The following is a 25,852-nucleotide window of genomic DNA, read 5'->3' on the forward strand; positions in this document are numbered from 1 at the left end:
AGTGATAGACATAAATGTTAGCGGAAAATAAGAAAAGAGTTAATGAAGCAATATGAGTAAGAAATGATACATGGATGACAACGGTAGATCAAAAGATGACAGTATTACAGAGTCTATAGTCAAGTGAAGGAAAAGACGAGAGGTGACAGGCCTTGAGACAACAAAAGAGTATAGGCCATAAAGTCACATCCTCATTTCGAGAAATAAGTTTGTGACTCTAACGTGATTACCAAAAGGAAAAGTTAGACCCCAGAGTAATAGAAATCAGTATGGTCTAGTGAACAAGATAAACTAAACGTGAGTTAAGGACTGAGTGATCGGAAAATAGTTAGCATCATGAGAATTTTAGATTACGTTCCGGCGATAGTAGAATGGACAACAGAAGAAGATTCATGAGAAATTCAGAGAGTGGTTATTCAGGAAGACACTTCCCTAAAGCAAGCAATATGAGCAAAGTTAAGCTTAAGGGACTGTATGTGCCAATTATACTAAGTGTCACCATCGCGAGTAAGGAATTTCGTTATCCTTGGTACAGAAGGATTACCGCGAGGCGAGTAAGGATCATCGATGATGTGAAAAGATTCCAAAGATGAGAAGGTAAAACATCTATACGTAGATCATCATAGCACTGAATCTTAGTGCTCCCCTAAAGGGGGGAATATGGAGTGATGTAGCATTAAGTCAGAATTAAGTGATTCTAGTAACTGTGAAATGGTAAAGGAAGAATGCGATAAAAATGAGAAAGGGATGAGATTGCACTCATTCAAATCCTATAGATATGATATGATTCCAGAACATTATGCAAGCACGACGTCAAGGAGAGGAAGTAAGGGTTCCTACCCGAGATGTTATTGAAAGATAAGGAACCAGTGCGAGACGTAAGTTAAGACAAAAGAAATAACCCAAGGAAGATTACGCAGAATATTGATATGAGAATGGGCCAACGAGTAATTAGTAGTTGATTCAGGAAGAGCCTAGTTATGGCTAAACAAGAGGACACAGACAAATCAACAGATTGTGCAAGACGAACATAGTGAACCCCAACATGGGGAATTCAGTCTCGCAGTTATAACATCGCGATCCTTGAGATATATTTAGATAGGAGTTGGGTTAATTAAAGGTAAATGAAATAGAATGCCACTGGGAAGACAGTCAAAATATTAGTTCAGAAGCAACCCTACAAGCACAAGGGCGTAGAAATAAGTAACTACGGATAATTATAGGCAGGGAAGAACATTAAAAAAATTCCGTCAAGTATACTATGTGATAAGCTTGTAAGTTTACAAGAGCCAGAAGGTCTCCCTAAATACTACAACGAAAGACTAGCTGAGGAAATAAGGAAGAAGGCTTCAACCTAAGCATAGTGACCAAAAGAGGAACTGGTCTTGTAACAACAATCTCACAACAACATTGTATGAACTCCATAAGGAAGTGGCACCTGGCGTGGCTAATGAGCGGGAAATGAAACCAATAATAATATTCGAGACCATATGAATTGCACAAAATTCCGACATGCATGGGAACTAAGATAAGCTAAGTATGCACGCAACAAGGGGGCAGAAAGACCAGGAAAAGTAATTGCTTATGTTTAAAGAAAGTTGTGATGGAACGAAAAGAATTATTCGATCAATGATCCAGAGTTAGTTACGTTATGAACGCACTCAAGATTTCGGAGCATTATCCATGCAGCATGTATGTTGACAATCATATAGTTGTAGAAGACTCTGGTATAAGTTAAAAGAAAGAATTGAGTCCAGGTCATAGACAAGGGATTGAATTGTTAGATGATGGTATCACGGATATTCCATAGTGTCTATGAAAGGCTAAAGTAATAACTCATATCATGAGCCGCAGATCAGGAAATAGCTTAAGCCTACATAAAGGCTGATTAGAAGGAAGAGGAAACTAAAGATTTACATAAACGAAGTAAATCATGAATCTGATTATTGGACCCAGACAATTATAAACATCATGATTGAGAACATTGCAGGATTACTCTTAGATATCAAAGGTACAAGAGAGATAGTACAGTAGCCATATCCTATAATGGCTCTACGATAAAGCCAGTTAGAAAAAGTACTAGCCTCATAAGAAGTCAGTATGAAGCTCCCACCGTGTTGTGTATGCACAAGAATTGCAAGTATTATAATAGATCTTTAAGTTATGGACGTGAATTATACCTATGTGGAAGGGAGGTCATGAAAGAGATAGAAGATATGATGCAAGATTTTAAAGTAGTAAGGTAAAGGTGAATAACGTACAAGATGCTCAAATGTAGAAGGTTGTGAATAGTCCATACTTCAGAAAGAAGGCTAGAAGCGCTGGGATTCAGTATCCAGGAATGATAGTGGCATCGTCAGTGGCATATATCTTCCAGCCTATGGTTTCTAGGTATCGAGAGGCCTAGTTAAGAGAGTAAAGAAGAGTTTGAGACGATGTGATGTCTCGCTTGATGTTCCAAAATAACACAAGGAAATCTATGGTGCAAGCAAATTGAAAAAAGGTTGAGAGTAGTATAACTAGATATGTGTAGGTCGCAAGGTAAAGTATAGTAAAGCGACAAGGTTTTAGGAAGACAGGAGTAAGGATAAGAAAGGGCGAGTGAGAAGGTGATGAGAATGGATAAGTCCTTAGGATTAAGCCCATGAAAACAAGAGAGATGATGGTTTCTCTAAGTTATAGAAAGCTTAGTATAGCATGAATGAACTCAATGGAGTCTAAGACTAATAGCATTTAAAAGAGATGGAATGTTTCCCTGGTCGTAAAATGAGGGTATACTTGTGATAAATGAAGGATGACGTTTGGACCTTCGATTGAGTGATGATTTGAAGGGATTTCATGAATTGTACAGGATTAAAATACCCACGTAAGTGAGTCATATTGGGATGCTATAAAGTCCCATTTGCAAAGATTACAAAACATACGCTAAGAATATATAAAGAGAATCCATAACATTTCAACAAACTCCTACAAGGATTATTATTAAATCAGTTAAGAGAAAATCACATAAGCTTGCAAAAACAAGCTTACGGATGAAGCTCTAAATTCCAAGAATCTCTTTACTTCACTATAAGACTCCTAATTCACAAAGAAACGTGAATTAGAATTAAGCAAGGTAAAGAATTTTGGGCAAAATTTTCATACAAAGTTACACTGTATAATAGCAACGGGATTTGCACTTCTAAGAGAGCACGGTACAATCTTTCTCAAGATCATCATACGGATTTTTCCCTACTTCAATCCGTTGTTACGTGTTTTTCGCCAAAGAAGTTGGTTAGAGGGATTGTTAAGAGAATCGGCTCACGTATGTTAAGGCTATCCCTTCTTTCTTTTGGCATGATCAATACAATACAAACGAAACGAGCAAATGCACAATTTTCATAAATGACTCTATTCATAGAAATACTAGAGATGCTTTTATTCTTGATTCCCCATGTGTCATATTATTCAATCATTTGTTCATGGGTTTCAGAAAATACGTAAGTTGATAAAGTTTGTTTCATGATATTACTCAAAGGCATAATGGTCTTATGACACTCCAAAAGATTTTATTGACGTACTTCTCATGCATTGCATTTATTTACATTGACCCATGACCAGATGGTGTTATATATGCATATATATGTATATTATATGTATATGGGATATAGAAAAAGGTTACGGCGTTATATACGCACCACCACCTGATCAGCTGGTATACGTTGATGAATTACCCACAGTGGCCGAGATGATATGATGGGATGCCCTCAGAGGCTTGATGATGTTATGAACGCATATACCTATGCATGGTATGACATTTATACGCATATGCATGACATTATAAATATGAAGTGATTCACAGAGTTATTCAGATATACATGTCGAGTCTTTTACTCCATGTTTTTCTCATGTCTATTGTTTACTGATTTTTATTCCTTACATACTCGGTACATTATTTGTACTGACATTCCTTATGTCTTGGGATGCTCCATTTTATGCCCGCAGGTCTCGATAGATAGGTCGAGAGTCCTCCAAGTAGGCGATCAGCTCAGCGGAATATGTTGGTGCATTTCATTTGCTCCGGAGTTGCTTGTTTGGTCAGTATGATTTAGATATGTATTGTTTGGTATGGCGGGGCTCTGACCTAACCTTTATGACAATTATGTATTCTTAGAGGCTTGTAGACAGATGTCATGTACGTAAAAGATTGTATGGCCTTGTCGGCCTATGTTCAGTGTACGAGTGGTTATTTTGATCTTATAGGCCCATATGTCTTAAGTATAAGTTGGTATTACGTGTTGTATTCTACCTATCTCGCGGCAGCCTCTCCGGCTCAGTTATCTATGATAGTATGATACGAAAAGATACGTTATATTGGTACTCAGTTTAGTAAAGTACCGGGTGCCCATCGCGGCCCATTGGTTTGGGTCGTGACAATAATGATCAACTCTGGTGATAGTTGTTTTCCCCTATAAATACCTCATCTTGCTCAATTTCAAAAGTCTCTTTCTTATTCCTTGCATTCATCTTCCTAACTTTTCTTGTTTTTCTTCATATTTTTCCTTTATTTCCCCCGTTAAAGATGTCTTCACATTCTCAAAACCATTCTTCATCACCTAACCCACGTAAAGTGATGATCGTTGATGAACTTCCTACTTCCACTGCCCCCACCAGGAGTCTGAGAGGTGGCAGACTCCGTAGTTTAGGTTCACTATCCACTCGTAGTTCTACTCCTCAAAGTAGTACTGTTAAACCTTCTTCTTCTAGGGCTAGAACTCCCTTAGCTCCTAGATATTCTTCTAGAGGAAAGGATCAGAACGAACCCATGCGAGAACCTACTGTTTCTGAGATTGTTCCACAAGAGTTTTCCTTTGTATCAGATCGTGAAGCTATGAAAAAATAGGTTTCTTCCCTAGCATCTCTTAATCCCGCTGATCATTATCCAAGCTTGATTACTCCAGGACTTTTTTTTTTAGTTCGACGTGAATGTCATTGGAATTTTTCAGTATTGATTCCTGGTGCTAATCAAAGAATCACCTCTTATCATGCTGGCTTTTCCTTCGTTTACACCTATCCTTTTACTTTAGGATTTAATCCTCCCATTGACCCCGTGATTATTGAGTTCTACCGCTCACTACAAGAAATTTAATTTTTAACGATCATTTCCTAACGAAGGGACATAAATCCGGTCGTTATAAGTGTATTTATAGCAACCAAATTTTTTTCCAGTCGTTAAAACTAATTTTTAGCTCAATATTAACGAGGGGATAGTATTCGGCCGTTAAAGTATAACATATCCCATCGTTAAATAATTATTAATTAATGAAAAACTGGCGCTAACTTTTTCCTCTTTTTTTCCCAACCCACATCTCCGCCAAATCTCCCACCCCCTAAAAAAGGAAAAAACCCTAAGACGTCGACTTCTCTAAACAGTTCGTATAAACCTAAAAAGCCCAAAGATGTCGACTTCTCTAACAGTTCGATTGTAAACCTTTGTTTTGAACGAATTAGCAGAGAACTGCTTCGACAAATTCAAATAATTAGAGAAACTGCTCTACTCGTAAAATTCAGAGAATTAGCGAACGAAGCTGCTCGCCACCTCCATTGACAACAACTGCTCATCTTCGAGTTTCTTCTCATCAAGGTAAGGTTCAAAATTTTACCCTTTTCTATGTGAATTGAGTAATAATTTCACTAGAAAATGCATCTGAACTAGGAGCAGAGATGAGAGAGGCCAGAGCATAGATTGTGATTTGACTCCCCATCTATTGAGCGATATCTATTTTGAACGAGCAGTTGTTATATCTCTTGTCACGATTAAATCATCTTCTCTAACAGTTTATTCTGAATGTCAATTTTGTACTATCAGTTTCACTGAGTGCCAAGTATAACTATCGAAATATCGGTCCTCCTAAAATTAAAGTTGATAATTTTTAGCTGTTGTATAACTATAGGGTTGTAATCACACTTGTATGTATATGGATGTTGGTGTTCACTTTGGTGAAAGAATGACACAAAATACAAAAATTGTTTCAATCTATATATTGACTGATTCAACGGTGAGGTCTGCTGGTTAATAGCTTATTTCAATCTGATCTATGATTAATTCTACGGTGAGGTCTGCTCATTGAGAAATGCATCAAACGAGTTAGAAAACTCGATATTCTTTGATGTTATGACCTGGTCTTTCACACCTGGAGATCTCCTATTTTTAGGTGATCGATGCGTCACTGCTTGCTGCTGATTAGCAAGTGATCGAGCAACAATTGTCCAGTCCTCTCCAGCTATATTCTTTACTGTTCCATCTCTCATACCTATCTTCTCTGGCCCATCAACATTCCCAGCAATTTTAGATTCACTACTGGGAATTCCAAGTCTTGCACCAGATTCACTTCCAACGTTTACACCAGTAGTATGAGCCACAACTGTTTGAGTACCAGTTGCAGTCGTGACCTGCTTTAGTTCCTTTACCTCAGTTGCACCAGCAGTAGCGTCATCTGCTGCACGAACATGCCTAGCTGAATTTTCTGCATATTCATGAGCCACAACCGGTTGGCCTGTCGTGTTTATCATCTGCCCAGTTCCTTGCTCTTTCTTATGTGCTAACTGTTGCACATTTGTTTTTTTAAGATCATCAGTTGCAACCACATTAGTATGTATGCCTTTTTTTCCAGCTTGCACGTCAATAGAAACCTGGGCTGCTAATTCCTTCTCCACTCGATCAGCTGTAGTATTAGTTTGCAGCACTGATGTTGACCAGACCCCATACTTATTAATTGTCTCACCCTTAGATGTTTGCCCGGATTTGCCTTGAGTGTCCAGCCTCTGCCTAGCTTCATGCCTAGAGCCTTACTGCTTTTTGCATCAGTAGCTTCATCATCCTTAATTTGCCCAGTACCATCAACTGCATTACCTAAATCAGAACCCACAACTTTGTATAATATCGCCCAAGCTGTGGTAGCAGGGACATCACATGAGAGTTTAGATTGATCTTTTCCTGCTGACTTTTCAACTGAACCAACTATTGCAGCAGTAGGTTTAGCAGCCCCAGCCTTAAATCGATCACCAGATGCATTTTATGCAACATTAGCCTCCAAGTTTGAACCTACAATAGCTGGTTCACTTCCAAGTTTTTCAACCACTGCTATTGCAGCATGATTCTTAGCACTGGTTGCTCGATCAACCTCAGCTATTGCACTGTCGACCACCCTATGTTGAATATTTCCAGGTTCATTAATTTGTCCAGAACCTGAACCTTTTGAACCTCCAGCTGCAACTCGATCACCCACAGGATCTTTGGAGACCTTCAAATCCTGATAAACAATTTCTGCAATTGGAACAGTTGCCATTCCATCTGCATTCCTCTTCTCAGTCATACGATCACCACCATTAGCAGTAGACAACACATCAACAACCTTCTTATTTTTATCCAACATCTTCCTTAGATCTTCTTGATACTTCTCAATGTGTTGGCCTTCATACATAGAATTTTCATGTTCGTTTTTGTCATTCTTTTCCTGCAGCAAGCGGCAACTATTTTCCCCATGTCTTTGATATTTACAATACGAACAAAACTGAGGCAAATTATCATACACAACTTCTTGATAAAGTTCCATAATCTGCCCGGTCTTTTTATCGATATAGTGAATCCTTACTCTGTTTGGTTTCTTATCCAATAAATCCAACTCGACTTTAACTCTTGCTGTGCTAGGCCTTGATTTTTCTTGTGTAGCTTTATCAACAACTATTGGTTTACCAACAGCTGAAGCAATTGACAGTAGAGATCGTTTGGCAATTAACATAGGAGGCAGATTAGGTAACAATATCCATACAAACGCCCTAGATGTTTCTTCCATAGGATTAAAATCAAGAGTCCAAGGGAAAACTCTAAACTGGTGGTTCTCACCATTAACGAGCAGATAGTTAATAGCTTTAGAAGTAGCTACAACATAATATTCATACAAATCAAACCTGATGAGGATGTGCCGTCTCGCCAACCATCCAATCAAGCTGTGTCCTTTAGTTCCAAACAGTGTCGGCAAGAATTTTCGAAGTTATTGCATCTCCAGCCTTTCAAATGAGAATTTTAATATTCGGGCATGATGTAAACCTTCTTCAACAGTGAATTGTTCCAGTTCCTCCGTTGTAAACTTAACAGTAGGATCTCCATGAATTATTTCAATAGTTTTAAGGATAGTTTTTGATGGATTTTGAGCAGTTTGGTTTGTGAGCAGTCTTGTTGCGTATGTAATGGCTTGGTAAGGGTTTGAATTAGTCTCTCCCACAGACAAAGGCTGGGGAGAGGCGTTGGCATCCATGGGAACTCCTAAATCGCCATGTCTAGAGAGAGAGAAGAGAGAAGTGAGAGTTTTTTTTAAGCAATCCACTGAGTTTCATCTCTGTTGCCATGTGTGGGTATCTTTTTTTTTTTGTTATTTCAAGGAAAAGAGAAGTGTGTATTCTCTTAAAGTTGCCCTCACTTCTACGAGTATGTTAGATATGTTGCATATAAATCTAGTTTGGAGAAAGAACAAATGTAGATTTGAAGAATTTTAAGCTTGCTGAAACGTTTTATTTGAGAAAAGAACATTTGGCTTGACTGAAATGAATTAACATAAAGCTTTGAACTCTTTGTGTGAAATTGGACATTAAGGAGGAGGAACATGGCTTGGAGAAACTTGGATTTGTATGTTTCTAATATCAATTCAGCTAATTCAGTTAGTGATATTAAACTTTATCCGAAAGATTTGGTCTATTTGGTTTGACATTTCAGTATTAGTGACTCAGTCTTGGTTGTGCAAATAGATTACACTAATATCATATTCATTATTTGTTGCTTTCACTCTATATGTACTTTACTCAGATACTCACTCTGAATCACTTAATTCACTTTGTAGAAAAATGATTTTGTAACTTCACCAAATCTATTTCTACACTCCAATCTGTTAAGTGATTTTGGCATTCCATATATTGTAACTTCACCAAATCTATTACTACATTCCAATCTGTTACATGATTTTGGCATACCAATTATATGGAGTCTGATGTGGAGTAGTATTTTAGTGAGTTATGAATTAAATCTTTTCATGTTTGAAGGTTGTATTATGTACCTGGTGTTATGGACTCTAATTTAAGGATGGGAATAGAGTGACTCATGAGCAAAATTAGTTATTAACTTAAAGTCACACCAGAGAAAAAATGATCTTAATATCATAGCAGACTTGAAGTGCCAGCATGTTGGTCAAACATGACTTGTTTAGGAATTAAGTGGTTCTGATTTGACTATTCCATGTTTGATTTGTTGAATGAATAAATAAAACATGACTAGACATGACCTCTTTTTCTTAGTCATTTTTTTCTGCCCTAAAGTTTTCAGTTTCTCTACCTGAATTTTTAGTTGTTCACTTAAAATTCTTTCACATTCTTTTCCTTGATTGGTTATTTTGTTTCCTGAAATAACACTATTTTCTTAATCAACAACCACACTATAAGAGCATCAATACAAAGTAAATATTCTTTTAGTCTCCCTGATTTGTAGCTTATTTATAAAATCATTACAAAAAATATTCTCAATTTTCAAAAGTACTAAAAATTTAACATATTTATTCATCATTTATTGTAAAAATTAAGGTTGTTACTTGAGCTATAGGCCAGTGAAATGGTGGATGTGAGAAATTATTCAAACGGATTATAAAATAATCTTCGAAAGTAGATTGACTAATAATCCTTAGTAAAGGTGACTAATATGTTTTTATTCGCTTATGTTCATTTCTTGTTCATTGCTATACTAATATTTTTTGGTTGACTATACATGTATATCAATTTTGTGTATGCACCAGATTATGGCACCTGATAAGCAATGGATGAAACTTATTCATGATCGACTTGATAACGCTTACATACTTGGGGTGGAGAACTTTCTGGATTATGCTTTTAAAAGATTGGGAGAAACACGTGAAATACGTTGTCCATGGGTCAAATATTGTAACGCAATTTCAGGAATACGTGAGCTGGTTAGGTCACATTTAATAGTACATGAAATAGTCCAAAATTATACCCCTTGGTATCACCATGGGGAGAGATTAGGTGAGTCATCTTCAGATTATGAATTTGTAGATGATAATATCAATGAAGAGGGTGATGGTGAGGATGAAATACATGAAATTTAAGAGATTTATATCCCACTTTTGAAGGAGACAATATGAACAATGATGGTGATGGGCAGTTTGAGGAGGATTCAATTATTGAAGCAAAAAAGATTCTATAGGATCTTAAAAGATTTTGAGCAACCATTGTACCAAGATTCAAAAGTTTCTAAACTTTCTACTTTGGTAAAGTTGCTTCATATCAAAAGTATTGGTAATTGGAGTAACGCGTCATTTACAATGTTGTTGAAGATCTTGAAGGAAGATTTATTGCAGGATGGATCAAACTTGCCAGATTCATATTACGAAGCAAAGAAGGTAATTCGGCACCTAGGGCTTTCTTACAAGAAGATTGATGCATGTAAGAATGATTGTATGTTATACAGGAAGGATAATAAGTCTCTTGAGTCATGCAAAGTTTGTGGTGCATCTAGATGGAAGGAGGATAAACGTAGTGGGGAAACCAAATTTAAAAGTGGGAAAAATATACCATACAAGATTTTACGTTATTTTTCTCTAAAGCCAAGACTTTAAAGATTATTTATGTCCTCGAAAATATCTTCTCTGATGAGATGGCACCATGACAAAAGAGTTGATAATGGAATAATGAGTCACCCAGCTGATTCAATAGCGTGGAAAACATTTGTTGAACTTCATCAATCTTTTGCATCCGAGCCTTGTAATGTTCGACTTGGACTTGCTAGCGATGGTTTTCAACCATTTGGAAATTCCAAAACTCTGTATAGCATTTGTCCTGTGGTACTTATTCCTTATAATTTACCACCTTGGCTATGCATGAAGAAAGAAAATTTTATTTTGTCAATGATTATTCCTGGTCCTGAGAGTCCTGGAGATGCTATTGATGTTTATCTCCAGCTTTTGATAGAGGAATTAAAGGAATTGTGGGAATCTGAAGTGGAGACCTTTGATGCGTCAACTAAACAAAACTTTGTGTTACATGCATCTTTATTATGGACCATTAATGACTTTTCCGCCTATGCAAATTTGTCTGGATGGAGTACAAAGGGAAAAACTAGCGTGCCCATGTTGCAATAAAGAAACTCACTCAATTAAGTTACAAAATTATAAAAAAAACAGTGTTATATGGGCCATAGACGTCTTTCTTCCTCTTAATCACAAATGGAGGAATGATAAAAGCATCATTTGATGGCACTAAGGAGCGAAGATTACTACCAAAACATTTGTCTGGTGATGATATACTTGATCAAGTGGCTGATTTAGATGGGTTACAACTAATAAAGGATCTAAAAAAGAAGATTAAAATATCACATGAGAGTAGGGTGATAACTGGAATAAGAAGAGTATTTTCTTTGATCTACCATATTGGAAAACTCTTTTATTGCGGCATAACTTAGATGTAATGCACATTGAGAAAAATATATGTAATAATATTTTGGGGACAATATTAAATATCAAAAGAAAAACCAAAGACACCATAAACACTCGGTTGGATTTGCAAGCAATGAACATTAGGAAAGAATTGCATCCAATAAAAATTGGGGATAAATATGACTTACCAACAGCATGTTACACATTATCTCCTGAAAAGAAGCACATGTTTTTCAGTTTCTTGAAGAACTTAAAGGTCCCAGATGGATTTTCATCAAATATTTCTCAGTGTGTCAACCTTAAAGATCGCAAAATTTCAGGTTTAAAAAGTCATGATTGCCATGTTCTTCTACAACATTTACTCCCACTTGCTCTACGGGGCATGCTATGCAAATCTGTGTGTGAACCGTTTATTGAGTTGTCTTTGTTTTTCAACGTGCTTGGATCGAAATATTTAAGTGTGGATGAATTAGAGCAGATAGATGCCCAAATCCCAATAACTGAGTGCAAGCTAGAAAAAATCTTCCCTCCTACATTTTTTGATGTCATGGAGCACTTGCCAATTCATTTAGCTAATGAAGCTAAGATTGTTGGACCTTCTCAATATCGATGGATGTATCCAATGGAGTGATATATATACTTTATGAAACCATTTATTCGTAATAGGGCTTGCGCGGAAGGTTCTATTGCAGAGGGATATTTAGCAACTGAATGTATGACCTTATGTTCAAGGTGTATACATACAATGGAAATAAAGTTTAATCACCTTGAACGAAATTATGATGGTGGTATTATAGAATCTGATGGAGGTTTAACAATATTTTGTCAACCTGGAAGAGCTTTAAGAGGTGGCAAATGACGCAAACTTGATTCAAATGAACTAGAGCAAGCACATATTTATATTTTGTAGAATTGTGATGAATTTCAACCATTTCTCGAGTAAGTAATGACTTGTTTCAATAATTTACTTTTATGTACCTTCTCTATTTTTTTCATTAAAATGGCATGTTATTATGCTTTAATTATTTGTAGAGAGTTTTCACTAACTCCAGTTGATACCTCTCAAGAAAATTCTGATAGATAATTCATTGGTTGATTAAAAGAAAAGGAGAGTACTAGTTAACATTTATATTTTTCAAACATTGTGTCATAGCTATTTATTAACATCGTGTTATATTAAGTGGCTAACCAGAATTTTGCCGGTATATTGTTAATTTAGGAGACAAGTACAAGAAACTCGGTCAATAGGTCTAAGTTGAGTATGCATCATCGTACGGGTAGTAAACCAATTAGGGAGATCATTTATGAATTGGTGAGTAAATCTTATAATTCTATTAAGAAACCTCTTCTTTGTTACAAAGATTTCTTTGACTTGTTTATTTTAATGTGAAGGGAGGTAAATATGGTAATCCACCAGATGTGGCAACTTTTTTTTTGAGACTCGTAAGAAGAACAACACGCTTTTCGAACCTGAAACCAATGAGAAATATGTATGTTTATTGATAAATTTTAATTTATATTATTTATTTATTGTATTGTATTGTATTATTTTAATTAAATTATTTTTTATTTTACAGGATAAAATCAAAGAATTGGTGCAATCTGAATCGTCTCTTGCAAACATTGAGGTTGTAGAAAAGTGCTTTGGACCTCAACGAAAGAGTCATTTAGCTGGATTTGGTGGTGGGATAACCGCTAAGGAGTTGAAAGGTGGTAACTCCTCTAAAACTGCATTGTTGGAAAAGCTGAATGCTACTGTAAAAAAAATATGAATCTCTAAAAGGACGTTTGGAAGGGCGAGAGAGTAAATATGATGAGCTAGGGAGTAAATATGCACAACTTACAAAGATAGTCTTTGATCAGTCTTCATCACCATCTTCAAGTGATCAATAGATTGAATCATAAAACAGGTTAGTACATTGAAAATCCTATTTTACTCTATAAAGCGTACCTTTATAGTAACCTAATTTTAGTCCTTTTGGTTTCTTCCGCATGCCCTAAGTTAAATTATCGATTTGTGCTTTGTATTTTCCTGTTTCTTCTGGTATCTTTTTAATTTGTGATGTATCACCATTAGACGCTGTTAGAAGGATATTTATTTAGATTGTTCTATGTGAAAAAGAAGAGCCAGTGATTAGTAATTTTTCTTTCTTCAGTGAATAGCTTCACATATGAACTCTGTGGTACCAAACATTTAGCCAGTTGCTCTTAAATTTAACACTCTAATCTTCACCAAAATCATATATTCCTAAAAAATACAGTGTATTGATTTCTCAAATCAATTGTCAATAAGATGAGTTGTTCCATCAAAGAATATAACATCTGACTGAAATTACATATTTTGCATTTGGCTTTAAAAAAGAATTGCTCGATCTTTGGATTGAAGGACTTACTGGAGAAAAGAGAAGTCTCTTTAATTCTGGATTTGTCTAACAACACCTACTGCCTTTCGAAAATAATTCTCTGGTTTGAATGGCGTGATTATTCATCTGATAGGGAAATCATGTCTTTTAGCCTAGAGGATATAAGACTCTCTGAAAATTTCTACTTTGTATCACTGCCTGTAGGTTTTGGTTGCCCAGTTCTTGACATTGTGTTACCATCCTCCTGCTGCATACTCATCACTTCATTAGAGCATTTATATTGCCGCACCGCGTTCATAAACAATTTAAATCACTTAGGAACAAACCTTCTGCTATTTCAAAATGCTCTCTTTACGGCATAACCATTTATCTTCCTAGAAACTCTCTTAGCTCATTTTCAACGCACACGGAGATGTATAAAATAAGCATATAGCAGAAGAGACTAGAAATTTTTTTCTTAATCAATCTGTACGGAGTATGGCAAGCCTACCCATGTCATCTGCCAAACTTAGCAAAGATTGCTTCAAATGGGACTTGAAACCTTAAGGCATCTTTGAGAGAACAGAATGAGCTAGATGTTGCTCCATATCGTCAATACACCTATCATCACAGGTAATCAACATCACAAACTTGGTATGCATTGGACACATAGAATAAGGAAAAAACAGATCTACCTTTCAGCAAAATTCTGCTCTTGTTTAGATAGACGATTACGTAAGTCAGTAGTTTTTTGTTTGTGAAATGCATAATTTTCAATCTGCAGTCAAACGTTAATTACAAAATGAATGAAGATGGGATAAGCTACATCGACACAATGAGAAACTATGCTCGGTCTCTCTGAAAATGTTGCCAGGTACGTGTCGGATCTACCTAAAGCAGTGCATTTTTGGAGGATCCGCCATGGGTGCGGCAATATTTTGAAGAGTTCGCGCAACATAGCTGAGAGATGAGATCCTATCACACACAAACAGAAAAAATATTGCTTTAACAACACTTTCAGTAACTTAAAGAACTATTCGAAACTACAAGTGGTTGGTAGACTGAGGTATCTCTCCAGCATCACGACTATAGATCTTTCCAGAATATGAACTTCACCTTTATCAAAGGCACAATAAGATACTATAATTCACGGCTACCTTTTAGAGACGGGTTCTCAAATATGATCTCAATAGAAACAGAGTTCTATCTGGTATAAGTTAGTCTGGTGCTTGGCTAGAATTTAATTGAACTTATCACTTCTTTGGCTAGTCAACTTACTTCTCGTGAACATGGCTATCTATCTGTGCATTTGATAATTTAAGGTGTTATCTGTTCATTTTTCTTTTAACGTGTTCATTTTCTTCTTTAGTTGTTTATTCTTTGTTACTAAACTGGCATAAATTTCTTATTTTAACAGATCAAAAATTTGAAGTCTGAAGAACCTATCCTTGAAGAAAGTGTAGAGCAAGTTGAAGTACAAGAGGTTTTTGGTTCGTCAACGATGGTTTAAAGACGTTGTCTTATGTACATATATATGCTTCAATTTTACTTTTTTTCTTTTGAGGAATTATTAAAAATGATGATTAACTCATCTCACTTTATGCTTCCAGTTATCTCCTGGCTGGGTTTGCGTTATTTTTACTTTTCATTGTTTTAGTAAGATGGAGTTTCTTACAATTTGGATTGTTTTCTGGTAAATATGATACTTTAGTTCTTTGTATTAATAAGATATCAAGTATTTGGTTTATTTTCCAATGTTGTTGAGCGTGTATGAAAGCATATAAATAATTATTACTATTCAGGTAATTTAAATTTTCATTATATTTATTACATTTTCATATTAGCAAAAAAAATATGGTCATTAAAACTCTTTAACGACAGGTTTCTCAAACAGATAAATGATTATTAACGAAGAGAATTTTGATTGTTAAAAGTAATTATACAATTAACAAAGGAAATATCGGTCTCTAAAAGTACTCTAATTGACTTAATACATTGTTGTCATTAAAGACTTTTAACGACCGGATAACAAATTAGCGAGGGAAAAATCATGTCGCTAAAAAGCATGTTTAACGACCGAAAATTATGTCGTCGCTAAATATCCTTTAACGACCGGATTGTAAGATGGTCATTAACTTTTAACGTCGGGACTTTTAACGATCGGTGACGACCGGATTTTCTCCCGTCATTATCAACTTATAACGATCGGAATTGGACTTTTAACGACCTGATTTCCCCTCGCTAAAGCCTTATTTTCTTGTAGTGGCTACTTCAATGTTTGCCTTGGTCAAATAGGTCCCATCGTGTGGAGAGTAGTTGCTTGCCTTCGCTACTTGTCGGGGTCAGTTTCCGCCCCTTTCACCTTCCATTACTTGCTCCACTTATATTCTCCAAAACTATTTCGTGAAGGTGTCTTTTCCCTCGTGGCTAGAAGTAAAAGGGTTTTAGTCAGTCCCGAGGATGACCATGGTCGTGGATGGTATACTCGATTTATTGTCGCCCCCACTCATGGGTTAGTGGGTGATGAAAATATGTCTTTCCCTAAAAAGTGGAACTTTCCACATAAGTTTTTTTTTCCTCTTATTCCTTTAGTTTTCTTGACGTTTTGGTTTTCTTCTCATGAGTGTATGTTCACTTTTCAGCAACCATGGAAGTTTTCAAAGAAATTCCTAACTTCTGTGCTTGGGTAGAAAAGATGTTGACCATTGTTCCCATAGATAAGAGATCTTGGAAATTTCTTTCACAAAAATTTGGATGGAAAGTGAAGACTCTGTAAATTTTTATTCCTATAGTTCCCTCTCTCTTTGTTTGTTCCTTTCTTTTAATGCATATACCTTTTCCCTCTTTTTTTAGGGTTTGTCATTCATGGCATCAGCCCCGCTTTTGTTCCTTCTGCGAGGTTCTCCGTAAGCTCTACACAAGAACATATTCTAAGTGTGTCTTCCTATACTGGTAACCTTGATACCCTCCCCCCCCCTCCCCACACACACAAGTCCTGTTGATAGGTTCTTTGCCCATGGTTTTGAGGGTGAAGAAGAGTTTGGTCATGTCTCATAAGAGCCGCCACTTGCCTCTCTTTCAACGACATCAGTTGCTCTTGTTGTTAATCCCCCTGCTTCTTTGCCTACAATCACCCCAGTATCTGCCCCCGTTGCTACTTCTCATGAAGAAGCTGAGCCTTCTAGCGGTAGACGGGGGTATGAAGAAAGTTTTAATTGAAGTCTATGATGGTGGGAATCTTTTGAAGAAGTCTGGACAAGCTTCAGTATGGTTAAAACCATTGCTTGGTCTCGTGAAAAGAAAACAGCTTCAGTCTCACAGTTCTTTGACCCTGATGAATGGCATCATTCATTCCTCCCTCAAAGTATATCTTTACTCTCCTTACTTTTCTCTCCTTCATTTGATGTTCGTAACTCCCCTTCTTTTGTCTTTTTATAGATCAATTTGACAGGTACGGAGCATATGAGAAGGATTTCTTGGACAGATCAATGGGTAATTGAGTTGCGCACTGAGTCTGATAATTGAAAAGAGCAATTCAAAGGCCTTCAGCTGGAGAAAGATGTTCTTGCTGATGAGAAGGAAGCTTTAGAACAAAAATTGAGGGTAATCACCACCGAACTAGCGGTTTTAAAAATTTCCTCCAATCAAGTTGAAAAAGACAAGGATAGATTGGAATCCTCCTTCGCTGAACAGCACTCCAAGGCAACTAAAGAAATAAGGAGCTTGAAAGAGCTCCCTAACCAGAAAGAGGCATACGCGGGTGATCTTGATCAAATGCTCATCTAGACTCAAGAAGACCTCTTTGCCTCAACAGACAAGATTCAGTTCCTTGAGAGTTTTCTTACTCCTTTGAAGGCATCTTATGAAGCCTCAGAAGCAGAAAAAGAAGAGTTGAAAACTAAAATTGAGCAGTGGGAGAAGGATTACGAGGTCTTTGAAGACAAATTAACACTTGATGTTAGTTGGGTTTTATTGAACACTCGCTTTAAGACTCTGATAGAAGCTATCCATGAGGGTTTTGACCTTAACGCTGAAATTGCAAAGGCTAAAGAGGCGATTGACAGACTCAACAGCTTCAAAGCTTCTCAACACCCGAGGATGAAGGTTCCAAAGGTGATGATGATGGACTTACTCTTGGTGAAGCTGATGTTCAACCCTCATCTTTTCAAGTTAATCCTTCTTCTCCCGTGGATGATGCTCCCTAGTTTTTTCCCTTTGTTTTTGTGGAAGTTGTTTGATTTTGTTTTGGTTTTTGTTGAAACTCTCCTTTTGTTTTTTGGATAGTTTTTGGAAGGTTTTGCGCCCCCGTTTTTGGGGTGATGATATAAATATCTCTTTGCTGCATATTATGCTTTCTGCTCTTTGAGTTTTTGAGCTTATACTTACATTAAAAATATTTTAGTAGACCGCGTCTTCAATATGCACGATTTTTTTTTATAAAAGAGGGCCCTTTTATATTAACAACACTAATGAAGATGACGTCTCATCTTCATATTGGTGCAAAGATATGAAATATGAAGTAATTTGAAGAAGTTTTATTTCTTGAACTTTCAAATAAATAAATTTTTACAATATTTTCATAACTGCTTTCTTTGTAGCAGGTTTACAAATACGGGTATATTTTCCCTTGATTACATTTATGGCCTTAACCTAGAAGCTCGTGGGAGCTTGAACGCCTTTGAAATTTTAACATTTTCTTCAAGGGTTTTAATTCTGGCTGAACTATGCTCTTGTGGTATACATCTTCTTTCTTTGTGCATCCTTTTGTATGCATAATCGTCCCTGTGTTAGAGCATTGAAGCATAAAATCTCGAACACTGGATCATCTCCTTATTTCCGATCATTTTCATGAAAAAGGAAATACATACGGGACTCGGAGGTAATCTTTTAGATGATGACTGCCTAACCCTTTTGCCTTCAGAAATGTTGTAACCCAGACTAGAAATAACTAAGTATTCCGCGTGTCTTTTGGATTTAATATCATCATTTGGTATGGGCCAGCTTTTTTCCCATCATCTAAAATGGTTAGTAAAATTTAAACGAATAAAATAAAACTTGACTTACATGATACCTGACCGTGGGTATTAACCTTCTTTTAGAAATAATACTTCTTCAAATGGACTGCATTCAAATGTGATGGCAACACCTTGCCATCCATGGTTTCCAATTCGTATACTTTTTTTACAGCAATGCCTCTAACCCTATATGAGCCTTCCCAATTTGTACTCAACTTTCCTTCATTCGCCGCTTTTGTTGATCGGAACACTTTTTTGAGGACAAAGTCCCCAATTTTGAAGTACCTCAGGTTTGCCTTTCTGTTACAGTATCGTTCAATCATCTGCTTTGGAGCAGCCATCCGAATTAGTGTTGCTTCTCTCCTTTCTTCTGTCAAATCCAAATTTGCTCGAAGCTCTTCTTGATTTATTGCCTCATTAGTATGTGTGTGTCTCGTTCTCGGTTCGCCTATCTCTACTGGAATTAGAGCTTCCTGTAACGACCCAACTTATCATTTTGTGAATTGGCATCCCGTTCAACGGTTTAAGGCACCGAGCAGCTTCGTAATATGTATTATAACGTACGTGTGCGGTCGAATTTGGTTTTCGGAAGATTCAGAAATTAAAATGAAAGAACAATTCTTACTTTTGAAGCTTAATGAAAAGAGTTGACCGGATTTTTAACTTTTGAGCAAACGACTCCGAAATAGAATTTTGATGATTTCAATAGCTTCGTATGGTAATTTCGGACTTAGGCATATGTCCGAAAATGGATTTGGAAGCCCGTAGGTCAATTCGACGCATTTTGGCGAAAGTTGGAAAATGAAAGATTTTTAGAAAGTTTAACCATGAGTTGACTTTATTGATATCGGGGTCGAAATTCGATTCTGAAAATTGGAACAAGTCCATTATGTCATATATATATATGACTCGTTTGCAAAATTTGAAGTCATTCCGGATTGATTTGATACGTTTCGGCGCAAATTATAGAAGTTGAAAGATTTGAAAACTCATAATTCGATTCGTGGCGCGATTCGTAATTTCGACATTGTTTGACGTGGTTTAAAGCCTCGACTAAGTTCGTATTTTATTTTGGGACTTGTTAGTATACTTGGTTGGGGTCTCATAAGGCTCGGATTAGTTTTGGATGGGTTTTGTAATGTGTTTGGTGTTTTGTCATTGTTTTGAGCATAAGCATGTAATGATCTAAAAGTCCATTTTTAGTTCTAAAGATCGAATTCGATTTCGAGACTTTCGGGAGTTTGATAATGAATTATAGGAATGATCTAGAATATTTGGTCTAATTTCATCAAGTCACAATTGGGTTATTAGCTTGAAACATGAATTAATTATTTAACGAGCGAAGTTGGTATCGCATTGAGCAAATGAGCTCTGAATTGAGTTTTGATTGAACGACTAGGTTCATATTATTATTTGGGTAAGTTTCATATATCTGAAAGTGATTATATTTCATAAATCTATGGTTATATTTATCATTTAATTCGAATTTAAATGGAAGAAATTGAGATTTTGGCAAAATCTTTCCAAAAACAAAAATTTAAAATTTGAAGGTCGAGTTGTTATTGGAATTGGATAAAATTGGTATGGCTGAACTCGTATAAAAATGGGTATTCGGATTTCGTAAAAATTCTGTCGGGTTCCGAGAGGCGAACCTCGCGACTTTTGGTTGACTTTTTAATGTGAAATTTTAAGTCGACGTTATATTATCCGGAATTGATTCCGATGAATTTTAATGAAGTTATACAATTAATTTGGCTAGATTTGAGCCGTCTGAGGTCATTTCACGCAAGAAGGCTATTTTGAAATATCGGCCTAACTTCAAAAAGGTAAGTATCTTACCTAACCTTGAGTGGGGGAAATACCCCTTATGCATTGAGTCGTATATGCCATTTGTGAAACGTAAAAAGCTGTGTACGCGAGGTGACGAGTACGTACTCGGGCTTATATGTGCAAATTTTATTGGTTTAAAGTCTTAGGCATTTTTATGTATTAAATTGAAAAATTGTTGGCACTTATTAAATCCTCTATTTGCCATACCTCAAATCCTTATTTGTCGAATTTGTTTTTATATGATAATTTGGTGTGATTGCCACTTTGATTTTTATGTGAATCCCGTGTGTTTTTTGAGTTAACATTTCCTGGAAATAATTAATTAAATAAGTTTAAAAGGAGGCATTAATATATTTATCTATAATTTGGATTAAAGAAAGTGTTGTCCTATGCTGAGCTATTTTTCCATCCTTGTTATTGGTTTTGAGGTTTTGTATACTTTGTGTAGAGCCTTGAGTTATTTGCTGTGAAATTAATTGATTCCGTTATACTTTTGGAAATGTTGTGGCCTGCGGGTAATTTATAATTACGAGTTGATTATGTGGTGTTGTTGTGATAATCTTCTGTGTAAATTATTGTGTGATTTGGGTTACGGTTGTACGGCGTATAAGGGTGGCATTCCATTGTTAATATTATGTAGGTATAAGGATGGCTTTTTATTGCTGTTATGTGTGTTGGGATATTGTCTGGGCGGAGCGATAAGGGAGGCTATTAAACGGAGAGATAAGGGAGGCTATTATAGGAGTGATAAGGGTGGCTATAGGAGCGATAAGAGTGGCTATTGATATTGTCAGGGCGTAGGGATAAAAGAGTCTGTTATAGGAGCGATAAGGGTGGCTATTGATATATGTTATTGGCACGTGAACTGTCCGTGCAGATGTGATATGAAATGTGGGCACGAGATGCCAGGGAAATATAATAATTTTTATTATTAGCACGTAAGTTGTCCGTGCGGTTATGATAGAAATATGGGCACGAGGTGCCGTGGATATATGAAATGGGCTGAGACCCGTGTTATGAAAATATGAAAGTGGGATGAAACCCGTGTAGTTTGATTTTGAAATGAGGTGTTACAGAGTGACTTTTATTTGAAAGAATTATATTCGAAAGATATTTATTTGAAATAATTATATTCGAAAGATATTTATTTGAAATAAGTATATTCGAAAGATATTTATTTGAAAGAATTATATGTGAAAGATTTATATTTGAAGGACTTGATTAATTGGTTGTACTTATGTTCCTTATTCGTTTGAGCAATAATTATGGTGTTCTTGTTGCTATCATTGCTAGTTGTTTTCTAGTACTATTGTATACTGCTATATTGCACAGGTTATTTAACTAGTGAGTGTCTTAACTGTACCTTGTCACTATCCACCGAGGTTAGTCTTGATACTTACTGGGTACCGACTGTGGTGTACTCATACTACACTTCTGCATATTTTTGTACAGAGCCAGGTATTAGAGATATCGGATTCGGACAGAGATTAGAGTGTGATCGCAAGGATTCAAGATAGGGCTGCTTGATTGTCGCAGTCCCTTGGAGTCTTTTAATTTTATTATACTGTCAACTCTTATTCGAACAGTATTGTATATTCGATCCTTGATATCATTGCATGTATTCAGTTAGAGTTCGTGACTCAGTATTACCAGTCTGGGGAGGTTATTATAATTATTTCCGTTGTTGGTTTCGATTATCTATAAACAAATGGCTTGAATTGTTATTAAAATCGGCTTACCTAGTCTTAGAAACTATGTGCCATCACGATGTCTGTGGTAGAATTTTGGGTCGTGACAAGTTGGTATTAGAGCTCTAGGTTCATAGGTTCTACGAGTCACGAACATGTCTACTATACTTGCGGATCGGTACGGAGACGTCTGTACTTATCTTGGAGAGGCTACTAAACTGTTAGGAAATTTCCACTTCTTTTATTCTTGTCGTGCGGAATTTGTTGATTTTGGAGTTTGAGCCTTTGTATCTCTATTCTCTCACAGATGGTGAGGAAACGTGCTACCGAGTTAGCTGATCAGACACCCGTGCATACTACTAGGGCCGCGAGAGGTCGGGGATGAGGTAGAGGCCGAGGAAGGGCACGTGCCGCAACTAGAACACTTATCAGATCAGCAGTCGAGGAGCCGCCAGTAGCTCCGGTTGGGGGACAGGCACCAGAGACACATGTTGTTACCTCCGGACGTTAGGAGACTTTAGCACATCTCCTCAACATGTTTGGTACAATAATTCAGGTGGGATTGATCTTCGTTTCACCAAATATTTCACAGATTGGGAAGGAGTTCAGACTAATATCGCCCGTACTTTAGAGCAACAAGTTCACATTGGTCAGGTTTCGAGTATAGTACTGGTATAACATGTTATTCCGGTTTAGCCTGAGGTCAGGCCAGAGGCATCGGAAGAAGAACAAAAGAGACTTAAGAGATTTAAGAGGTATAGTCCACCTACCTTCAGTGGCACAACTACTGAGGATGCCCAGGGATTTCTAGAAAAGTGTCACCATATTCTCCGCACCATGGGTATTGTGTAAGTGAGCAGAATTGCCTTACTACATTTCAGCTGTCAGGAGCAGTGTATCAATGGTGGCAAGTTTATGAAGAGGGTAGACCAGCCGATGCAACACCACCAACTTGGACTCAATTTTCAGATATATTTTTGAAAGAGTTTGTTCCCCAGACTCTCCGGGATGCGTGGCGCACAAAGTTTGAATGATTGCATCAGGGCACCATGACGGTGTTAGAATATGCCATCAAGTTCAGTGAGTTAGCCTGCCATGCACCTGTTTTGGTTCCTACAATCAGGGAGCGAGTCTGTAGATTCATTGAGGGGCTCGATTATGATCTTAAAATATGCATGGCTCGAGAATTGTAGTATGATACTCCATTTTAGCAAGTAGTACAAATTGCCAGAATGTTAGAATGTGTTAGGAATGAGGAAATAGAGTCTAAGGAGGCCAAGAGGTCTCGAAGTTCTGGAGGATTCGGTGGATGCTACTCTGCATCTAGCACTCATCATGTCGGAGGCTCGGGCAATCGGTCAGCCCAGTCCGCAATTCAGAGTAATCATAATGCTCCAGTTAATACTTTTAGTGCACTACCGGCACAGGGTTCTTACAGTGGTTATTCTAGTTATCCGGCACAGACTCAGTATGAGAAGCCGCGCCCACAGAGAGGTTGTTATGAGTGTGGTAATACTAGGAACACCATGAGAGATTGTACCAGACTTGGGAGAGGTTGATTTCATCAGAACACTCAGGCTACAGGCTCTATTCCAGTTACTACCCCACATGCACAGCCAGTTAGGGATGGAGGACATGCGGGTAGAGGGCACCCTAGAGGGGGAGGCCCAGTCCGTTGATATAATTGTTATGGTATGGTTGAGTCCGCTACACCAGATGGTGTCGTTACAGGTATGATTTAATTCGAAATAGAGGAGCACTATTCTTATTTTGATTCAATCTCGATTATCAAGGTGAGATCTCTTATCATGCTCCTTATACGGTGAGTATGAATTTGTACTCCACTCACGTGTTTATCCATGTTGGGAGATTTGATGGTGTTAGCCCGTGTCTATCATTTGTTTTATTTTGTACGCTATTGAGGGCTATGAGTCCAAAAGTGACTTTCTATTACTCACTACAGTGGCTTTTGATATAAATTCGGAATAGTTTGATTAAAACAAATGTGAATTTAATGCCCTACCGGTATGGGGGTTCATTATGTGTTGTGAAAATTATTTATTGGAATTTATTAAAAGAATAAAAAGAAATGAAAAGTTTCAGTTGGCACAATATGCATAATATTTGTGATTCAGAGTTGGGGATGGGATCCTCATTTTTTCATGTGATTTTGATATGTTTGAACTGGGCCATGTGTCGCGGTGGATGTTATATCAGGATGAGATCCTTGTGGTTAAATTCATGTGTTTTAAATTCTCCCTTTGTGAAATTATATTTGTACTATGGTAGTAATGGAGAGTCATGTCTGTTAGGCTTATTTGATAATTCTTGTATATGTTTTCTGTGTATATTTAGCTATATTCATGTTGTAATTATTGAGTTTTAGCCTATGAGGTGAGTGCCCAGGTGGCGTTAAATGTGACTCGTTAATTCGGGTAAATAATTATGAGGTCTACATGCCTCGCGTTTTGCTGTCAGTGTTGTGAAAATTTGAAATGAGGTTTTAGTTAATATGAGGTTAATTGACGATGATGGAATTAATTATGAATAACTATTATGACTAGAGATGTGGTTATGGGCATACGTATGATGTGTGTGTAGGCACGAGTTGCTACAGCCAGTTGGGGCTAATACAGTGTGTTGATATGAAAATCGTACCTTTTGAAAATGATTAGAGTGTAAGAACTTGGTTCTAAGGTTATAAGTATGGATAAAAGAAATAATCTCAAATGAGATGGTGTTGTCAGGCTTATGTTAATTGCGGTGACGTAGAACCATCCGCGAGTATGGGTGTAAGAATACACTCAGTGATTTAATGTCCTCGGAATATTCCTGGCACGTTCGAGGACGAACGTATGTTTTAAGATTGGGGAAATGTAACGACCCGACTTGTCATTTTGTGAATTGGCATCCCGTTCAACGCCGTTCAACGGTTTAAGGCACCGAGCAGCTTCGTAATATGTATTATAACATACGTGTGCGGTCGAGTTTGGTTTTCGGAAGATTCAGAATTAAAATGAAAGAACAATTCTTACTTTTGAAACTTAAATGAAAAGAGTTGACCGAAGTTTTTACTTTTAAGCAAACGACTCCGGAATGGAATTTTGATGATTCCAATAGCTTTGTATGGTAATTTCGGACTTAGGCGTATGTCTGAAATTGGATTTCGAAGTCTGTAGGTCAATTCGACGTATTTTGGCAAAAGTTGGAAAATGAAAGATTTTTAAAAAGTTTGACCGGGAGTTGACTTTACTGATATCGGGGTTGAAATTCGATTTCGGAAATTGAAACAGGTCCATTATGTCACTTATGACTCATGTGCAAAATTTGAAGTCATTCTGGATTGATTCGATACATTTCGGCCCAAATTATAGAAGTTGGAAGGTTTGAAAACTCATAATTCGATTCGAGGCGCAATTCATAATTTCAATATTGTTTGATGTGGTTTGAAGCCTCGACTAAGTTTGTATTGTATGTTGGGACTTGTTAGTATACTTCGTTGG

At 36.8% G+C, this 25,852-nt stretch overlaps 2 long non-coding RNA genes across 9 annotated transcripts; one reads left to right on the forward strand and one right to left on the reverse strand.

The window, feature by feature from the left end:
• The first annotated feature begins 5,325 nt into the window (after positions 1-5,325).
• Positions 5,326-15,571, forward strand: LOC104093278 (uncharacterized). 8 transcript variants are annotated; one of them, XR_011414309.1, is made up of 5 exons: positions 5,326-5,623; positions 9,819-12,413; positions 12,694-12,964; positions 13,052-13,384; positions 15,234-15,571. It is a non-coding gene; the product is annotated as an uncharacterized lncRNA (long non-coding RNA). The 8 variants fall into 8 exon arrangements; XR_011414312.1 differs by having other exon boundaries at positions 5,332-5,623; positions 12,141-12,413; XR_001968657.3 differs by lacking the exon at positions 9,819-12,413 and having other exon boundaries at positions 5,339-5,623; positions 12,694-12,786; positions 12,867-12,964.
• Positions 14,338-15,024, reverse strand: LOC138906719 (uncharacterized). Its single transcript, XR_011414314.1, has 3 exons — positions 14,974-15,024; positions 14,512-14,594; positions 14,338-14,437 (listed from the first exon to the last, which is right to left on the reverse strand). It is a non-coding gene; the product is annotated as an uncharacterized lncRNA (long non-coding RNA).
• Positions 15,572-25,852: the final 10,281 nt, after the last annotated feature.

The sequence above is a fragment of the Nicotiana tomentosiformis genome, chromosome 2 (genome assembly GCF_000390325.3).
Source record: "Nicotiana tomentosiformis chromosome 2, ASM39032v3, whole genome shotgun sequence".
NCBI classification, from domain to species: domain Eukaryota; kingdom Viridiplantae; phylum Streptophyta; class Magnoliopsida; order Solanales; family Solanaceae; genus Nicotiana; species Nicotiana tomentosiformis.